General features: G+C 40.1%; 1 protein-coding gene across 1 annotated transcript in view; it reads left to right on the top strand.

The window, feature by feature from the left end:
* gpc5a (glypican 5a) overlaps positions 1-21,890 on the top strand; it is a 995,175-nt gene that overhangs the window by 210,054 nt on the left and 763,231 nt on the right. The gene's annotated exons all lie outside the window — the stretch shown is intronic.

Genomic DNA, 21,890 nt, shown 5'->3' with positions numbered 1-21,890 from the left:
ATAAAGTTGTGTAGATCATTAGTGAGATCACATCTGGAGCATTGTGTAGAATTTTAATCTACTTCTTTAAGAAATTACACAATTGCAGTGGAAGCAGCTCAGAGGAGGTTCACTCAACTGATTCTTTGGATGAAGGAGTTATTCTTCTAAATGAATCGTTGCACAGGTCGGGCTTGTTTTCACTGGAGAATAGAGGAATGAGAAATTATCTTACTGAAACAAAATTCATAGAGGGCTGGAAGGGATGGATGCTGAAATAATTTCTCCTCTCATAGGAGAGACTAGAATGAGGGGTCACAGCTTAAAATAAATGGAGACATGATTTTATGAAATTACAGAGTAGCCTTTAAGGGGCTGAATGGCCTGTTTCCTAATTTATATATTCCTCTATAAACAAGGGAAAAAATAGATCATTTCGGCTGATGTTTGCTTCTGGAAAATTGCTAGATTTCATTAAGGATGGGATGACTAAGTAGCTTAGATATTTTCAGCAAATCATAGAAAGCAAGAATGGTTTTGTAAAGGATAGACCATGCCTGATTAATTCAAGTGATTAAAGTCATATGTAGGGACTTCCGATGGATGTTATTCAAAAGGTTTTCAAAAAACATTTGAGGAAATCCCTTTTGGTAAACTGTCAGCTAAGGTTGAATCTTAGTGAATTGAATGAAAATTATTGGGAAAATGGGAGAAGACTATGACAAATTTTCAAGGTGGGCAAATATGACATCATCCATTTTGCACCTAAAAGAGATAGAGCAGGGTACAGGATATTCTTAAACACAAAGAAACTAGAAACTGTGATGTCTGAATGGACTTGGAGGAACTCGTGCACATAGGTCATTACTCTGATAGATGTACACAAAATAATCAAGAAGGTTAATGGAATGTTGGCCTTTGTATCTCAGGGCATAAAATATAAGAGGGGAGAAATCAGGTTTCTTCAGGTTTACAAAGCCCAGCTTGGAGCACATGTGGCATTCTGTGAGTCGCTCTGGACACCATGCGTGAGGCAGAATATATTCCACTAGAGGCAGAATAACACATATTTACCAGCATGAACATTAAGATATACATGATAAATAGAGCTTAAACAAAGAAACACTTTATTCTCTCAGAATCTAGAAGGGGTGATTAATGGACGTTTGTGAGATATTAAGTGGAACAGATTGGGTAGATTGGAAGAAACCGTGGAGAGAATCATACTTTAAAAACATTGCTGGGTCCCAATTCAGATTTACTAATAACCCACACCCCCCAATGTGAACTGCATCCTTGCAGATGGTGGGCTGGTTCCATTGCTACAGGTTGAATCAGAAGGTTTAAAATCCTTGGAAGGCTGGCAGTCTTTCTGACCGAGGTGAGTGTTGCTGCCGCAATTCCATTAAAAAAAAATAAACCATGGCTGCAGCTACTAATCCACCATTACAGAGGAAAACCCACCAGCCTGTAGATCCATGTAGCTCTGATGGGGATGCAAAATATTGGAAGCCTTGTGAACCATTCGCATTTCCCCAAGCAGCCATCTGCTGACAAGCCATCTCCAGATTCCTGTTAGGCTTCACCCTTAGTTGTACAAGTGAAAGTGTTCGCATTCCATCCAGAAGTAAGCACTTGCTTATTCATTTTGGCTACCGCTGTGCTGATATCTCTCACTGCCTTTCACTCTCTCCGCAGTGAAAGGCACTGCTGTTTGGATTGTTGCCCTGGTGTCCAGTGTTTGTTTGTCAGTAAGACTAGGGGGGGTCACACCTTGAAAATCAGATTTATATTCTTTGAGAATAAAATGAGGAAGCACTTACTCATTAAAGAAAATGTGTGGCAATTGTTTGGAAACCTCTTCTACAAAGAGCAATGGATGCTAAATCAGATTTATGTAGGAACAGACTTGAGAGGGTGAATGTTTTATTTTAATGACCTTGGCAGGCTAAATGCTGAGATTATTTTTTTCTCTGGCAGGGGAATCTGGTAGTAGTAGTCAAAGTTTTAAAATAAAGTGTTAACCATTTCGGACAGAAGTGAGGAAAACCATATTGACTTCATCAGTTCTATGTCCCCAGAATTCTTTACCCTGAAATGCTGTGAATGTTCAGTCATTAAATATTGCCAAGACAGAGATGGATAGATATTTCAAGACAAAGGAAAGTGAAGGGAGTGCATAAAAGTGTGGGTAAAGGAAAAGATTAGTCACAGAAATGCTCAAAGGGTCAAATGGCCTACTCCTGCTCCTAGTTCTTATGGTGCCTCTGGGGAACTAATGAACAGATGCCATTACAGAAAGGTGTCACCAATATCTGGGTGCATGAGGCCATCAATTCAAGTTTTCACTATGTCACTTCATTAATTCTAAACATAATGTGAACTCAAGTCCCATAATGTGATTCAACTGTGTAAGATATTTGATTGATTTGCTTTCAACTTCAGCTTAACCTGATTGAATTGTAGAGGCATATGAATATTTATAGAGGTATATTTCCCATAATGTGGTGCAATATTGCAAAATGCTGGTGGAAATTATTTGAGAAGCATAGAAAATGCACTTATGTTAATATTGGTTCAAATGGCTAACATTTGCTGAAAGCTAGGCATTAAAATTTTATCAGAGAAGGGCTTATTTTCTCATGACATATTTTTGAATCGACATTTACTTCAAATAATATAAAGTGCTGCATGAAATGGATATGATTCTACAACCACAATAATAGATTTGGCTGTCTGTAATCAATTAAATTTGTTGCTAAATCCCAGTTTTTTTTACATATTTGACATTTTCCAGGCTTCTGCTTATCCATGTTTGTGAATGTTTAGTCTTAAGCTTTACAAAAGAAAATGATTTCCTCAACATGACATCTAAGCTACATAAAGTAACTACTTGAAATGAAAGTTGTGAAGAAGGGGAATAAAATGGGGAATATACTTTCATGGGAGGAAAAGGTGAGTATGTTCCAGGAAGAATTTCAATATTCAATTTGAAATGGAATGTCTGTGCATTGGAATCTAATAACTTCTCAGTGCCAATTGAATGGTTCCCTCTAGGCACAGTTGTATTGAACTTGAGGTTAATGTATTTATTGATAAAAATAATATGCACAGAATCATTTTCAATAATTATTTTCCTGAATTGATTGAAGTAATTTGTACAAAATCAATAATTTGAGAAGTTCATCATTTATTTCCCTTTTAAATGTGCAGAGAAACGTAGGAACAGCAGAAAGCTATTCAATCCATTGAGCTTGCCTCGTCCTTCAATATGATCATGGCATACCAAACATTTCAGTATCTTTTACTTCCATCATCCCCATAGTCATGTGCACCACTGGAAATCAGAAATTTATCAATCTCTTCCTTCAAATACTCAAAGACGGAGCCTATCAGTCCTCAGTGGTGGAATATTACAAAGTAATTGTGCCTCCTGCACCCCAAGTTTTAGATTCCTCAATTAGGGGAAACATCTTACATCTCTAACCTGTTTATCTATTTAATTATTTTGTAGGTTTTGATGACAACACTTCTAATCCTTTAAAACTCTTTGCTCAGTTTACCTAATCTTTCTCCATAGAATGGTCGCAACACTCTGGGAACAAGTGTTGTCAACCTTTGAGGGACTCCCTTTACACTAGTAATATCTTTCCTGAAATAAGGAGACTAAAACTGCACACATTACTCCAGATACAATCTAACCAAGCACTTATGTAACTAAAGCAAGATGTCACTATGACCGTACTCAATTGTCCTAGTGATAAAGGCTAACATTCTGTTAGTCTTCCTAATAGCTTGCTGCACTTGCATGTTACCCTTAAGTGTCTAATCGACAAAGACACCTAGATCTCTTTGTATATCTAGACTTGCCAAGCTCTTGTGATTTAAGGAATACTCTGCACAGCTGTTTCTCTTACCAAAGTGGATAACCTCACTTTTCCATTATTGGAAAATAACATATTCCATTATGTTATTCCATTTGCCATGATCTTTCCCATTCACTAAGCCTGTCCAAAAGCTCATGAAGTAGAGTCATAGAGTCATAGAGATGCACAGCATGGAAACAGACCCATTGGTCCAACCTGCCAGCACCCGGCCCATATCCCTCCAAACCCTTCCTATTTATATACCCACCTAAATGCCTCTTAAATGTTACAATTGTACCAGCCTCCACCACATCCTCTGGCAGCTCATTCCATATACATACCACCCTCTTGTGAAAAGGTTGCCCCTGAGGTCTCTTCTATATCTTTCCCCTTTCACCCTAAACCTATGCCCTCGAGTTCTGGACTCCCCCAACCCAGGGAAAAGACTTTGTCTATTTATCCTATCCATGCCCCTCATCATTTTGTAAACCTCTATAAGGTCACCCCCTCAGCCTCCGACACTACAGGGAAAACAGCCCCAGCCTGTTCAGCTCTCTACCTATAGCTCAAATCCTCCAACCCTGGCAACATCCTTGTAAATCTTTTCTGAACCCTTTCAAGTTTCACAACATCTTTCCGATAGGAAGGAGACCAGAATTGCACACAATATTCCAACAGTGGCCTAATCAATGTCCTGTACAGCCGCACCATGACCTCCCAACTGCTGTACTCAATACTCTGACCAATAAAGGAAGTAGCTTTACATCTTCCTTGCAACACATATTCCCATTTAGTTTTGTATTATCCACAAAAGTGTTACATTTGATCTCCACATCCAAAACACAGATACATGTTGTGAACAATGGGACCTCAATTACTGATCCCTGTAGAACTACTCTGAAGATATTTGGCCAAGGCGAGAATGATCCATTTATTCCTATTCTGATATCTGTCTGTTCGTCAATGGATAATCCATACAGGGTACATTATTCCTATCCCAGGTGCTTTAATCGTTCTAACCAGCCTTTTCGATGGAGCTTAATCAAAAACCTTATGAAATCCAAGTAGACTACTTTCATTGGTTTGCCTTTATCAAATAAGTTACTTATAGCCTTAGAAGAAACTTGTACAAGTTAATAGAAATATAGAAAATAAGAGACCATGTAGTTTTTGAGTCCATTCTGCCATTTAACATGATTATGACTGATCATTCAATTCAATACCCACTTCCCACATTCTACCCTTACCATTTGATCCCTTTAGCCCTAAAAACTATATTTCTAACTCCTTCTTGAAAACATTCAAATTTTTGTCCTCAACCCCTTTCTATGGAAGAGTATTCCACAGAACTACCACTCTCATCTCAGTGCTAAATGGCCAACCCCATATCCTTAGACTGTTTCTGGACTTCCTGGTCATCAGCAACATCCTTCCTGCATTTACCATGTCTAGTCCTATTAGAATTTTATGGGTTCCTAAAAGATACCCCCCCCCCCCCCACATTCTTTTAAACTTCTGTGGATATAGTCCGAATTGATCCAACAAACTAAAAGAGGAAGAATGCTGGAAATCAGAAAAAAAACACATCCAGTTAGACTCCATCTACCACCCCCTGAGAAAAATAACAGAAAATGACATCAACATAGGAAATGACATCACCAACCCAAAGAAACCCAAACATATAAATAGAAAGCAGGAATCATCAGCAGGGTTTCACCTGAGGCCCACTGAAGATGTTACCAAGCAAGGTTATGAAACACCTGGAAATGAACCTTCCAGCTCAGTGAGCAAACCTATATCCAGAATCTCAACCTGAGCTACAAATCTCAAAACTCATCAGAAAAAAATGAAGAAATTGCTGGAAAAACTGAGCAGGTCTGGCAGCATCTGTGGAAAGAAAGCAGAGTTAACATTTCAGGTCATCAGTCTTGTCATCACATAGCCTACTTACCAGACACAAACCATCATCAAAAGGTATGGCGCTGGATAGGCACAGAAGGTCAGGCAAGATTCGAGGAGCAGGAGAGTCGACGGTTCAGACATCAGCCTTTCATTGCTGATGAAGGGCTTATGCCCAAAACGTCAACCCACTGCTGCTTCTCGGATGCTGCCTGACCTGCTGTGCTTTTTCAGTGCCACACTTTTCAACTCTGACTCTTCAGCATCTGCAGTCCTCACTATCTCTCAGACACAATCCATTGTCAGCTACTAATAGTTCCCATTAGCATTAACTTTCCAAGGCTGATCTTTACTCACTCCAACTGTGTTTCTCCCCATTTGTGCTCTATCTGTATCTATTATTTACTCCTCCCTTCTCCTCCCACCACATTGCATAACTATCACTTTTTTTCTGGCTACTATCAGTTCTGAAGAAGGATCACTGACCCTGAAATGTTAACTCTGCTTTCTCTCCTCAGATGCTGCCAGACCTGCTGAGTTCTTCCAGCAATTTCTGTTTTAGTTCCTAACTGATCCAATCTCTCTTCAGATGTCCTACCATCCCAGGATTCAGATGGGTAAACTTTTGTTGTGCTCCTCTCATAACCAGGATATTCTTCCTCAGATAAGGTAACCAAACTGCACACAAATTATCAAATACAATTTTTCCATTGGCAGAGCTATATAAATTTGTGCTTATTGTCTGTGTGTCCTTCAGATCATTATTACCCAGGTGTCTATTTATAAAATCCTTTATATTAGATTCTAGCATTTTCCTTACAAGTGATATAAGTCAGTCAGTATAAATTTGCATAGCTTTGTCAAGGGGAATCGTATTTGATCATTTGAACACAGTTTTGGTTAATTTTCATCAGTAAGGAAAATGCATAGAATAAGTGCAGCGAAGATTCATCAGTGAAGGTTGATCCTTGGGATTGGAAGTTTGTCTTATGAGAAGAGATTGGGATACCTGGGCCTGTATTGTATGAACTTCGGAAGAATGAGTGAGCATCTAATTGAAATGAATAGAAGTCTAACAGGCTGAAAAAATCTGGATGCAGAACTGATTTTCCCATTGCTGGGGTTTCTAGAACAAGGACTCGCCTTCTTAGGTTAAGGGGTAGGACGTTTCAGACTGACATGAGAAATTTCTTCAAACCTGTGAAGACTATGGAGGCTAACTTACTGAATATGTTTAAGAAAGAAATGCGTGGATTTCTAGAAGCTAAAAATGTCATGTGGAATGTGGAGAGAGCAGGGTTATGGCATTGAGATAAAGAGTCAGCTATGATCATGTTGAATTGTGTCGCAGGCTCAATTGGCCAAATGATCATCTCCTGTATTCTCGCTTTCTACATTGTCCTCAAATATTCTATAGATTAATTGAAAAGGCTTACTGTCACTTTTGGGTTATACCAAGCCAGCATTAAGCAAAATGACTCGGGTGTGAGATGATGTCAACAAACAGGTACAAAGGCCAGCAGTGTGAAATCGCAGGCCTGGTGCTACTATTCTCACTCTTTATATTAGAGTGCAATTTTTGCTTTTATTGTCCAATGTTTACTGATAAAAATATTACACCAGGACATATCAGTCTGCATTTTTAGTCTGCATTTATTTTTCATCTTAGTTTCGTTCTTTTATATTTGTAATATACACAATTATATATCCATGAATATGCTAAAATGAATATTTAATTAAACAATGAAATGACTTATTATTTGAAATGTAATTGAGCTATTTTCATCACTCTTGAGGCTATGCAGTGGACTAACTTTGAAAATAGTCAGTTTTGAAGGTGAGTTGCCAGACTCGAAATGGTGACTCTGCTTTCCGTCCACAGATTTCTTTCTGTCCACCAGCAATTTCTGTTTTTGTTTGAAAATAATTAGCTAGTCACATTTTAGAGTTTCATTTTTTAAAAAAAGTCAGTGAAATGAAGGAACTTTGATAATACATTGTATTATCTTATGCCAATATCAACTGCACACAGAGGAACCCATGTACCTTTGCATTGTTTCTGGGTCAGTTCCAGAGAGTGATGGGCTTGTCAGTCAATCTATCTGATTAGAAAAGCGGATGAGACTGCACATTTGTGGGAACCTGAAGTCAAATTCCTTCCTTTATTAATGAACATTGAAATCCTAAGAGCATGAGAGCTGTTCTCCCTTTTTACTTCAAATTTATTTAATAATTAGGATTAAAAAATATTAAAGGACATAATCTAGCCTTGCTGGTGGCTTGTTGAAGTAGTTTAAAAGCACACCCAGTCAGTGCAATCAGTAAAAACGTGGAATCTATATGGTATGTTTGGCATGTTTATTTGAGGCATACTGGTTTCTCTCTGTCAGCACCAAGTTTGTTAACTGGGAAAAGGATGCCACGTGATACAGCATAATGATCCTTGTGGAGCCAGTTTATTTTAAAGTAAAAAAAACCTGGTTTACTTCACTCTCTGATAAAATAATAGACTAAATGTTTGACTTTGTAAGTGTAGAATCATAAGGTACATTAGAAAATATGGGAAATTCTCTTTTAAATATGGAAACCATTCTTGCACTACAGATGAACAATGGATGCCCATGGTTTCATTTCCTGGTTTATATTTAATTATTATTTGAATCTCTACCATTTTACCATTTTTACTAAATGCATTATTACTGGGAATGATTTTAGACTTACTGCCATCTTTACTGGTTTAGATACTTAAAGAAAACATGCAGTAAACTTAAGGAGCATATGTGCTCAATTAAGTAAATTAGTTCTGTCCTATTTTTAACACAGAGCATTTTTATGTTTGGTCTCTGATGTTCTTGAAGTAATCATCAGGAAAGGAGACAGACGCCGTTGAGAAATGTGGTTGAACAGTTACTTCTGCAAAATAATACAGTTTCCACTACATTGTATTTACAATTTGTATCGCTTCAGATAAAATGTAGTTGTGTTATAGAAAATAAACTGGATCCTGTGGTGAGGGTAAAGCAATAACACTCATTCTTAACTGCAAATTGAGTTTCCTATAAAGGTCTCTTGATCTCTGATATGGGTTTCTGATTACGAGTCACCAGATTCAAAAGATTAACTTTGCTTTCTCCCCACAGATGCTGTCAGAGTTGCTAAGTTTCACTAGCAATTTCCGTTTTTGCTTAAGATTTCCAACATTTGCAATTCTTAGTTTTAATTCAGGAAACTGCAATACTCTAACCACCTCTGCTTGCCCGATTCCCAAATTCCTGCATTTTTTGCTACTGTACAGGCAATACTATGACTTCAGAATAATATGACAAAATAAAAACAGGAAGTTAATTCAGTCTTTGGGGACAATGTAAATCCATCAATAGTGAATCAGATTTAAACATCACCTGATTTTCCATGCCAATTAAATCAGTTTATAGGAGGAGGTTTTTTTTTCGGAACCTGGCATCAATTAAGGCCATTACTCAACATGAGACATATACAGTGCTGGTGGTAATGCAAAAAAAAACCTCCCACCCCACCTCCATATTGTACTACTGGTAGCTACTCCTGCGAGCGAGATCTACTGTCAGGGTATGCCGCGCTCATCTGTCTTGCACCATCCTCATACATTCCCTGTCACTCATCTGTGACCGCTTTGTGACACCTGTCATCCAACTACGCCGAGGTCAACATCTCTCTCTCTGCTGCCCTTTTTTTTTCACCCTCCAGAGGAGATGTGTGTAGTTTTTCAGCTTTGACCATTTGACCAGAGTACTGGCATTTTCTTCTCTAGATTTCACTTTTTAAAGTTCTCTTTTTGCTCTTGTGAGTTCAAGCACATCTTCATTTCTTTTTTCGCCTAAAAATGAAAGTATTAGTGCAAGTTCTGACATCCAAATTTCAAATTTTGTTCCATATATCTTTACATATGTCCAGGTTTATAAAGTATATAAAGTATATAGGCAAGTGAAAAGAATATAGTTCTGTTTGGGTATTTTCTTGTTACAAGCTTGAATTTTCTTGTTACTGCAACCTTAATCCTCACAAAATTGCTTCTGATTATCTTGAACCATTTAACTTCGGTGTCACATATGCTGATTTCTGTAATCATTTGATCTCTCTTGACAAACCTATTGACTTGGTTTAGTGTGACAGCATCAACATCAATCTTCATTCTAGTTTCTTCTAATATATTCCTTCTAATTACTATTGCTTTTGTCTTTTTGGTGTTTATATTTAGTTCATATTGTTCATTTCTAGATTTTACTTGGGCTATGATATATTGCTGGGCCTCTTCTGAGTGTCAGCACACCAGAAGTTTATGTTGTTGCCTCCAGTTTGTTCCTCTAAGCATGCCTGTACTTCTCTATATATTTGTTCTGTGTACAGATGAAATCACTTTTGTACTCTTCTCTTCAAGTGCAACACATTAATTTTCCTTCTTCTAAGCCAATCCTTAATACTAAACAAAATTTCTCCCCCATAAACTTTTAACTCGACACTGGAGATCCTGGGCAATTACACATTGCCATCTAACCTTATTTCTGCTAAAGATAGTATGTCAGTGTACATTGATGAGACTTGTGCTGACAGGAGAATAAATCCAACATAACCAATACCAAGCAGCTGCAACAGAATAAAAGTAGGATCGGACTGTGTTCTGGATCTTGTGGCCAGATCCACCATCTCTCAACGTATGAGTGTCATTGTCATTAATTGCTGATTTTACAGAAAAATGCTGTGGGAAAAAACTTCAGATCTGTACACAGTAATAAACTCATGCTGAAGAAATGCTGCACTGTTTTTCACTGATTGGTTGTAGACATTTTTAGTAAAAATTCTTGTGTAAGTTTTTAATATATTGTTAGTATTCAGGAACTTCAATTCAAAAGGGGAGGAAAATAGATTTCAATTTTCAGTTCTGTGAATTTGTTTTGTTAAGAGAGAAGAAAGTCTTTTTTTTAACAGTGAGATCAAGAAAGCATGTAACTTGAGCTAAAAGACTAAATAAACAATCAGGGGAGTTAAATGATGAAATATTTAGAGTTGAACTTTTGCAATATATGGAAAGACAAACTAGGGACCACAGTCAGATTTCAATATGGAGGAATAGTTCCAAATCAGGAAAAGTGTGGATTAATTTGTGGCAGTCCAGACTTTTAGAGCTGGAAAATAGTCTTTTAACTGTTTAGTTCTTCAAATAGACAAATATAAAGTGTCACGGAAGTAGCTAGGATCTGTGGATCTCAGGGAGTCAGGCTCCCGGACTGGTTCCTGATGAAGGGCTCCTGCCCGAAATGTTGATTTTCCTGCTTCTCGGATGCTGCCTGACCTGCTGTGCTTTTCTACAACCACTCTGATCTCTAGCATCTGCAGTCCTCACTTGCACCTAAGAAGGACTATGGCAGATCTCCACATTATGTTGTGGCAATACATTTGCGGTATGTCAGAAAAATTAGTCTCATTATCAAAAGCTACTAATACTCAAGCCACAATTAGTTGCACTCTCCATCAGGCTAAAAGATCACACTTCACAGAATGTGGTCACCCAAGTTGCAGTACTAGATGAGTGTTGTCTCATTGAAATTGTTGATTAGAGACAGGCCTGGCTACAACAATATTATTTTAATCAGGGGCATTAATTTTAGATGAACACCCATCATCAACATAATATAGGTAAATGTATTTCACAGTACATTGCTATGACCTCAGCTGATGATACATTTGGACAAGGCAGCCCTCAAGAATGAAACACAGCTTGACAGACTACTTTTTTCTGCAGTTTGATTGTTGGGGTGACCAGCCACTGAACATATTCACATGAAGCTGCCAATGATCTTTCTACAAAACAAGTGTATCATAAGAAAGAAAAATTACAGTTTAGAAAAGTCCTAACATAAACAGCAAAAGTGATCAGCCCATTCATTCCCTAGCAATATAATTTCCAGACACTCAACTCCACTGAAGCATCACTGTTACCTTAACTCTTTTATCTCTTAATTAACTAATGAGGTTGCAGGTATTTCCTTTTTCTGACTTACTTTTCAAATATGACATGTGATTTTCTCAACCCACCCTTCCCGCCTGGAACCTTCCCCTGCCATTGCAGGAATTGCAAAACTTGCGCCCGCACCTCCCCCCTCACCTCCATTCAAGGCTCCAAAGGAGCCTTCCACACCTATCAAAGTTTCACCTAGACTTCCACAAATGTCATTTATTGTATCCGTTGCTCCCGATGTGATCACCTTTTCATTAAGGAGACTGGACACGTTTGTGCAGAGCGCTTTAGAGAACATCTCCGGGACACCCGCACCAATCAACCCCACCGCTCCGTAGCTGAACATTTCAACTCCCCCTCCCAATCTGCCGAGGACATGCAAGTCCTGGGCCTCCTCCATTGCCACTCCCTCACCTGGTGGAAGAACCAACGCCTGGTAGAAGAATGCCTCATCTGCTGCCTCAGAACACTTCAACTCCAGGGCATCAATGTGGATTTCACCAGTTTCCTCATTTCCCCTCCCCCCCCACCTTACCCCAGTTCCAACCTTCCATCTCAGCATCATCCTCATGACCTGTCCTACCTGCCAATCTTCCTTCCCACCTATCCGTTCCACCATCCTCTTTGACCTATCACCTTTATCCCCCCCCCCCCATTCACCTATTGTACTCTTGGCTACTTTCTCCCCAGTCCCACACCCCCACCGATTTATCTCTCCACCCCGGAGGCTCCCTGACCCATTCCCGATGAAGCACTCCTTCACGAAACATCAATTTTCCTGCTCCTCGCATGCTGCCTGACCTGCTGTGCTTTTCTAGCACCACTCTAATCATAGTCCTTCTTAGCACAGGGCTGTCCAAACCGTGGTTTTTGACTCAATTGGAATTTGCGTGATGTAATTTTGGGATCATGGGCTCTGAGACAGCAATGGTGGGTAGAAAGTTAGACAGCTTTCTAATAGCTGTGTAGCCCCTTTAAATTCTTGTTGGCAGAGCCTAACAGTTTGCTGTCTGAGCTGATTTATGTTGCCCGTGAATGGGGAGGTTCATTTTTTCTTGGAGAAGTCCAACCTGTCATCAACTTTGTTCATGCCCATTGTCCACCCTTACTGCCCCTCTCATACCAGTGAACAACTGAAGCCTTCCTTGTTCATCAGCTCTTATTTCCTCTCCAAGTTTCACTTTGGGCTTTCAGAAAGTCTGAGGCATTCAAATTGTGTCACAGTGGCAAAATGTTTTTAAATGCTTAACAAGATTACAAGGAGCAGCTGCATTACAATCCTTTGTGCCTTAATTAATAAAAAAAATAGACTGTGCCAGCTATATGATCTTCACTATTATCAAAAAATATTCTCCTGATGGACTGCATTTAATGCTAAACTTCTTCTGAGTTTAAATTTCCGGTTCTTCGGAAGAGCACAACTCAAGATTGAGCTCTTTACTCCAGCTGGAGTTACGATTGTTTGAAACAGATGTTTTATTGATGTGTTTGAAAATTATTCATCTTCTGTAACCAATTCATTATCTATCATTATGAGGCATTGGGGGGGCCTCAGCAGCAGGCTGGAGAAGTGGTAGAAGATACATGTTGATTCACTCAGGGAAGACCCACTGCAGCATGGGCAAATGAGTAACTGGGCAGGTAGATGAGTAAGTCAGTGAATGAGCAGTCCGTTAGGAGTGGTGAGGTAGCCATCTGAGTATGTCAGGTAGAGTTGGAGTGGTTGCAAGAGAAGATTCAGGTTGGGTTGAATGGAGAGGATGGGTGGCTAATCAAGTTGGATCAGGTAGTAATGATGGGAGATAGAGAGCTGGTTTGGGGAGTGAGCTGGTTCTGATCAGCTGGTAACGCAGTCAAAACGGGGGAAGGATAGGAATTTTGAGGATAGTCAGATTGAGTTGTGGGGAGAGAGAACCAAGTTGAATCTGTGGGACCAGGAAGGGATGACTGGGGAGTCAACTGTGGTGCTGCCCTTCAGTTATTCTCGTTAATGACCGAGGTGGACCAATATTAACCAATTTATGCCTCCAGGTTAATTTGCAGGCAAGTTCTGAGTACCTGACTGAACCTCTAACACTGAACTCAGTCTCTTAGATAAACACAGACATTCACCGGCAGAACAAAACAGCCCATTGGGAGTTTAACAAGTGTTTATGTCAGCACTTCTGTGGGGTTCTGATGAACATCAATCAAATTGAATTCCAGGTTTTAAAATATGAATACCAGAGGACAAGGAGAATCATACTGTTTGAAAGAGCTATCCAATTATCCTCAGTCCCCCACCTCAATCCCGTATTCTTGAAAGCTTCTCCTTTTTGGTTATTTGCTGACGTCCATTTTGGAAGTTGCAATTGAATTGGCTTCTCCCATCCTTCCAGGTGGTGACTTTCAGGTCAGAAGAGCTAGCTGTGTAAAAGAAACTCTGCTAATCTCTTCTTTGGCTCTTTTGCAAATCACCTGAAGCCTTTCATCCTTGATCACTCAGTCAATCCTAGCAAAGACAATTTCTCCTTTACTAACTCAGTTAGAACCTGCCTGTGACTTTGCATACCTTGACTCTCCCCTTAATCGTCTCTTATAAAGGCATAGTTGTACAGTACAGAAACAGAGCCTCAATCTCAGCTTCTTGAGTCCCCCACTATACCTGAGCCCCTTCATCAAAGTATCATTCTGGTACACTTCTTCTGCACGTTGTGAAGTCTTGACATTCTTTGTCAAGTGTGATTGAAGAATTGAAACCTACTAAATTATTCATAATGGTTTAGCATAACCATGTTGCTTTTGAAAACTATTTATTTAATGAAAAGTGAAGACTCTGCTTTTGCAGAGTCCAGACAGCTTCAATAGTTTGTACAGGAGCCTTTAGATTTCTGTATTCCTGCTGCCACTTGAAAATTATGTGCCAATGTCAAACATAATTGTTATAAACTACACAGTTAATGATCCCATACAGTTTAGCAGCCATTGAAATAATATGTCCTGCCTTTCCAGGTAAAACTGAAGCAAAAGTGAAAGTCAACCTAGTCCCAAAGGATCATAGTTTGCTTTCCCTTTTGAGAGAGGTGAGTTTAATCTGAGTGTCATCATATCTGAGGAGAAAGTGATGCTGGAGATCAGAGTCAAGAGTGTGGTGCTGGAAAAGCACAGCAGGTCAGGCAGCATCCGAGGAGTAAGAGAATCGACGTTTCGGGCATAAGCCCTTCATCAGGAAGGACCTATGCTTGAAACACGATTCTCCTGCTTCTCGGATGCTGCCTTACCCGCTGTGCTTTACTAGGACCTCACTCACGTCATCATATCTCAGACAAGGTTTAGAAAATGGGGCCTTTGTGGTGTCCTAAAGAATTTCATTGAATATTTATGGAAGATGGATGCCATACCTGAAAATATTAGGAGTTGATGATACATTTATTCCAAATAATGGGTCTTGAGATTTCAAAGAGATGAAGAATACACTTAAGACCATAAGACCATAAGACATAGGAGTGGAAGTAAGGCTATTCGGCCCATCGAGTCCACTCCGCCATTTAATCATGGCTGATGGGCATTTCAACTCCACTTAGGCGTGAAACTGGACACAGAGAATACTGGAGAAACCTGACAGATCTGGCACCATCTGTGGTCAAAGAAATGGAGTTAACATTTTCAGTCCAATTGAGTTCGTTTCTGTCCCCACAAATGCTGTCAGACCTGTTGAGTTTCTTCAACATTTTCTGTTTGTTTCAGATTTCCAGCATCTGCAGTATTTTGGTTTTATTTTAGGTGCAAATTGGAAAATGTGACCAGAATAAGCAGCCTGAAGGTTGCTGGAAGTTGAGCCACAGGACTGATCTTGTAAAATTAAGCAGTTTTATTTGTAGTGGTGCACAGCAAGTAGAACCTTACAACATTCAGCTGGCTCTGACATTGGTGCTCAAGGCTGGTCCTCTCTGATTTAATGGAAAATAGAAGAGTAAAAAGTGAATTGATCTTTGTTGGTGGCATGCAGCAGTTCCTTTTGTTTCCATAGATTCAGAAAACCAATGCACACTCAAGCTTATAAATATTGAGCAGGGCTTGAGAACAATTTTAAAAATCACACAGCACCAGGTTATAGTCCAACAGGTTTAATTGGAAGCATAAATGCAATTAAACCTGTTGGACTCTAACCTGGTGTTGTGTGATTTTTAACTTTGTACACCCCAGTTCAACACTGGCATCTCCAAATTTAGAACGAATGGTTGGTTCTAATTAGTAAATCTAAATTTCTTATCCACTGTTCACTTTGAGGTCCCCACTCAAATAAAACAGACCTGGAGTTGTAATGTCTGAAAAACAGCATTAGCTATTATCAGAAAACAATACTCCTACTCCAACTTTATTTTCCACAAAACATAATTTTAGCAATACTAATAATGGGAAAAATATAGAATTCTTAATGACTCGAGATTTTTGAGAATCTGAAAATCATTCATAAACCTCAACCTGTAAACCTGATTTTAAAGAGCATATAGTGGCATTCACATAGTGGTGAGTTTAAAATTAATGTTGTATATTAGGAACAGGGACCAAATACCATTCATTTACAAGAAATCTGTAAGGTAAGTGAAACAAAGTAGGCACTGTTACTTAAGGATAAAGTCAGACTGATTGTTTTTTTTGCTATGTTCCATGGAATAATGATCATTCATGACATCTTTAGTCCCCATGAGATTAGTTGTCAAGTGATTGGATTTTTAAGTATGGTTGAAAAGTGATCTGTAATTAGCCAAAACAAAAATAGTTATTTTTCATTTCTTATGATGATTCATTGGATCAAGGGGGCATTTAATGTTAGATTACGATGGTTGTATACTTAGTCATCTGGATTTTATTCAGGATTTCATTCATGAGAGCACTTATGCATTGAACAGGAATGCAATTGATCCCCAGTAAATAAATGAAAGACAGTGATGCTTTATAATTCACTATCCACAACATATTCAAAATTAGATTAACTAGTCATTATTTTTGTTCCTGTTTGAGCAATCTTGTATACCATCTTGCTGCTGCATTGGCGGTACAACATCCTTAATTGCACTTCAGAAATAAGTTGTTGGATGTGCATGTAAAACAAAAATGTAATGAAGTTTAAAGGTACTAAATAAGTAAACACAAGTTTAGTCCTTTCCTTCATTTCTTTGTTTCCGCAAGCTATTCATAGTTTTTGAAATTGATTTCAATCCTAGCCATGGAGCGAATTTAATAAGATTTTAAATTATGATTTCACGTAAAGCATAACAAATTATATTTGATTCATCAAAAGAATTAAGGTAGGAGAAGGTAGTACTATTTAAGACTAGATATCAGTAATAGTCTTAAAGGGAATCTACACAAGTAAAAGAAAAATGTTGTTGTACCTTTGAGCTGAATTTTAACAGAAACCAGCTAAGAGTCAATTTTAGCAAGTTATGTGGAGAGTTTTAATCAGTGAGCCTGCATGTGATTTCTCATGCTATTTTCCAAAACTCATCTGATTAGCCATGCACCATGCCGTTACAGTGCTCCTCTTGTTGTATCTTCCCTCTTGGTGCAGGCAGATGTATTCAATGCTGCTGGGACACCCTGGGGTTCTTGATGCCAGTGCAATGTTTAAAACATTGTTGTTCATCAGGTTAAGCACTGTCAGTCCAGAGTTGTCACAAGAATTACCTGGACATCTTATGTGAAGGAAAATTGACACCCCACTTTTCGGATGGGGACCCTGAAGTCGGGATGGATGGGGTAGTGCAACAGAGGTCATCTTCTTCCCTGTGAACCTGCAGAGAAGACCATGCTATAAGACACCTGTCTGAGGTTGCCACCAGAGTCAACACTGTTTCCACAGTCTGAAGGAATGCTTAATACTAGTGCAAGATCTCTCCCCTGCCAGACTAAATGCTACCATCTTCTCTCTGCTACTGCACCCACCTTCCATCCATCTCCTTCTCTCTTTCTCTCTCTTAATTGTATGTGATACCTTCCTTCACTCTTCCTTCTTTCGCACTGTCTCTGTCTCTTTCACACACACTCACTCACTCACTCTGTCACTCAGGATACCTCACCACTTTCTTCCCATCTGCACCAGCACTAAGAGCTGTGCCAGCCAATTTCAACTCATTCAATGCCTCCCTTATTTTTTCCAAGAGAAAGTAGCCCACAATAGGACAGAAAGAGACAAGACAAATGGCGTGGTACTGACATTTGTCTCCTCAGCCCCTATGAAGAGAGGATCCTTAGCCAGTTATCGTTACTGTTGTAATACTGAAATGTCCATGTCTCAGCAGCCAAGTCATTGTTATGCTGCTTTCCTATTATTGCCACTGTGAATGTAATTTAACATGACTGTCCTTTCAGTGCATTCTCTCTTTTGTCTCCTACTGGCACCAGTGAAATCTGCACAGCCTCCACTGTTAAGACAACAACCCCACAAGGATCTTCTTCACTGTGAGGAAGAAGCCACAGATTTCTCAGAAAATGCAGTGGTAAGACTGCTTCCTGGATCCTCCACCAGCTAGGTTAGAGTTAGTAAACATATCACTGCCATGTCTCTGCAGATGATCGAGGAAGAAATACCCCAAGTCTTTGGAACTCTGAGGATTGTTGGAAAGCAGACAGCCCCTGAGCCCCAGGCAGGCGATGACCCCATGTATTTAACAAAGAACAAAGACATTTTACAGCCTAGGAACAGGCCCTTCAGCCCTCAAAGCCTGAGCCGATCCAACTCCATTGTTTAAACCTATCACCCAATTCCTAAGGATCTGTATCCCTGTATTGCACTTTAAATGAATCTACCATGCCTGCCTCTACTACCTCTGCTGGCAATGTGTTCCTGGCACCTAGCACCCTCTGTGTAAAGTAGTTTCCATGTGTATCCCCCTTAAACTTTTCTCCTCTCACCGCGTGATCTCTCATTATTGAATCCCTCACCCTGGGAAAACACTTATCTCTATCCACCCTGTCTATACTCTTCATGATTTTGTAGACCTCAATCAGGTCCCCCCTCAATCTCCTTTTTTCTAATGAAAACAATCCTAACTTACTTAACCTCTCTTCTTAGCTAGCATCTTCCATACCAGGCAACATCCTCGTAAACCTTCTCTGCACCCTCTCCAAAGCGTCCACATCCTTTCAGCAAGGTGGCAACCAAAACTGTACACAGTATCCTAAATGCGGCCGAACCAATGTCATGTACAATTTTAACATGACCTTCCAGCTCTTATACTCAATACCCCATCCGATGAAGGCAAGTATACCACATGCCTTCTTGACCACTCTATCCACCTGTGCAGCCAGCTTCAGGGTACAATGGACTTGAACTCCCAGATCTCTCTGCTCATCAACTTTTCCCAAGGCTCTTCCGTTTGCAGTATAGTTCGCTCTAGAATTAGACTTTCCAAAATGCATCACCTCACATTTGCCCGGATGGAACTCCATCTGTTACTTCTCTGCCCAACTCTCCAGTCTTCTATATTCTCCTGTATTCTTTTACAGTCTCCTATGCTTTCTGCTATTCCACCAATCTTCGTGTCATCTACAAACTTACTGATCAGACCAACAATGCCCTCTTCCAGATCATTTATGCATACCACAAACAGCAGTGGCCCCAACACTGATCCCTGTTGAACACCGCTGGTCACCTTTCTCCATTTTGAGAAACTCCCTTCAACTACTACCCTCTGTCTCCTTTTGCTCAACCAGTTCTTTATTCACCTAGGTAGAACACCCTGCACACCATGTGACTTCACTTTCTTCAGTAGTTTACCATGGGGAACCTAATTGGCAATTAGCAACTTCACAGAAATGCACCAGAAGGCACAGAGCAGCAGGCATATTTGTCAGAGGCACTGGGCAAACTGCTTCAAAAGTCAGAGGACTCCATCAACATTGTTAACACTGTGCTTCCTCTGGTATGTGGTAGTCTAACTTCCCCATGCTCAGCATCAATGCAAGGCAATAGCGGAAAGAGGGACCTTGGCCTCACTTCAGGTACCTGTTCCTCACAAGGAGACAAGGCAGTGCCAGTTGGCACCCAGCAAGTGAAGCAATCAGCTCACAGGCTCCTCAGAAGTCTCCTCTGAAGATTCACCACAGGTAGCCATGCCTTTTACCTCCACCCTACCAACCACTCTCAGTCCTGTCAAAGTTCAACCTGAGGGTTTGGTGCACCTGCCTTTAGGCAGAACACACTCAGGATGTTTGAGCCATCTAGATACAGGTCACCTGACCAAAGCTCCAAGGAGAACAGGACAATTCTGTGGGGCAGACTCCCTCCATCCCAGTTCCGGAGCCTGGAACTGCACAGAGACTGCACTGGAGGCGACCTTCTGAGGGTACGTAGATACTTCATTGTAAATATATTCTGATACTTTTAAATTTCACATCAACTGTGTGAGTGAATATCTTCCCACTGCAACTACAAAATTGAAGGGAGAGGCAATCCCTCCTTATTATTGATTCATAATGTTTTGTGGTCCATGTTGAGAAGCAAGCACCAGCTGTACAATGTGATTGCTACTTTAGCAACCACAGTGAATCTTTCCAGGCTTCATTACATTACAGTATTTGTACGTCACTGTCATTCATAGGATTGATTCATAATGCTGCATGATGTGGCCAAGAGTATTTGGGCGACAGTTCCACACAGTTTGTCATTGTAAACTGTTCACATAAAGCATTTTATGATCACGGGTTTCTTTCATCGACTGTAAAGGTGACTGTTTAATGCTTTTGCCCTTTGAAAGGCCTTACATTACTTTAAAGTGGAGCTTTTCCCTCACAGAATGAAATCTTCACCATACTGGATGTGGTGACAGCCATTTTCATCTCTGTTGTCTATTTGCTATTTGATGATGATGGAAGGAAACAGCAATCATACTTCACAGAGTGAGTCATAGACACAGCCCCTCAGTCTAGGTAAATTCTCCAGATCTTTACATTCCCTTCTTGGTAGCCGTCCATGTCAACATCATCAGCTTGTATCTTCCTCACACTCCAATCTAACTCATTCACTTGACTCTTTATCTCCCACTTCAGGGGAGCCTCGAGCATACTGTATTGTCATGCCAGACATAGCAGTGCACTATACACCACTGAGGCCAAAATGATGCTGACTGAAAGTGCCCATACCTTGTATGACCTCTTTCCTTCCCATGTTCTGTAGTCACCCCGATTATATATGGAGTGCCTGCCTTTACAATTGTTATTCTCTCCACACACTGATATGCTGCTTCCAAACCCCACAATTGATTTCTTTAGCTTCCCTCCCCCAGTGTTGGCCTCTGATATTATCCCTCTCTTGATTTCAGTGAATGACCACCCTGATAACTTGGATGGACATGCCTGACTGATGACTTACAACACCCCTGATTGATCTCTCCAATTGACTTAAGACAGTTCTTCCAACAGGTTGTGCTGGAGCCATGGCCAAGTCTCTCGATTGGAAAGGTATAGTTCCCCTGAACCTGTACTGCTTCATGTTCCTGACTACTGTGTCCAATCTCCTCAATTGCTATCATGGTGTATTCTTGATTAACTGTGCCTGGTACTCTGACTTAAGGATATCTCCCTTGACATGACTACAGACTGCTCCACTTAGACTTTGGTTGAAGCACTTGCAGTTGTTAACTGCATAAGCTACTGATACATGATACAGATGTGAGATTGGTAGCATGGTGCTATACATGTTTACCCCTTTGATTGATCACTGCTGACAACAATGACAAGCTGCCTGCCTTTATGTCTGTGCTAAAAGACAAATTGTAGTAACTGTCTGAGGGGCCAAATATTGAGAAAGGTAGAGCGAGGCAGAAATGCTGCAAGCATCAAAGTGGATGTTAATTGATTAAGTGTTAGGAGAGCACGTGAGCTCTCCTGAAGTGCAGCCTGGTCAAATCCATTAGCTGGGTGCCTGGCCCTGTGTAAAAATATCCTGGCAGCAACGTTACACTGAATGACACCAGTATGCCTCAAAGTGCAGCATTAATATGTAAAACCTATTGTAAGCGAATTGGAGGCGTGCAATGAGGATAGGGAAACATGGGTGTGGGCAGTTGCTGCCCTTGGTCTATGCCATGAAATATTGGCAACTGCCTTCCAAGATTGAGGTCAAAAAAGCACAGCTGGTCAGATAGCGTCCGAGGAGAAGGAGATGC

Source organism: Chiloscyllium punctatum, chromosome 9 (assembly GCF_047496795.1).
Source record: "Chiloscyllium punctatum isolate Juve2018m chromosome 9, sChiPun1.3, whole genome shotgun sequence".
Classification (NCBI taxonomy): Eukaryota; Metazoa; Chordata; class Chondrichthyes; order Orectolobiformes; family Hemiscylliidae; genus Chiloscyllium; species Chiloscyllium punctatum.
Note: the sequence above shows the minus strand (reverse complement) of the source record. Positions and strands in the feature narration are given on the sequence as shown.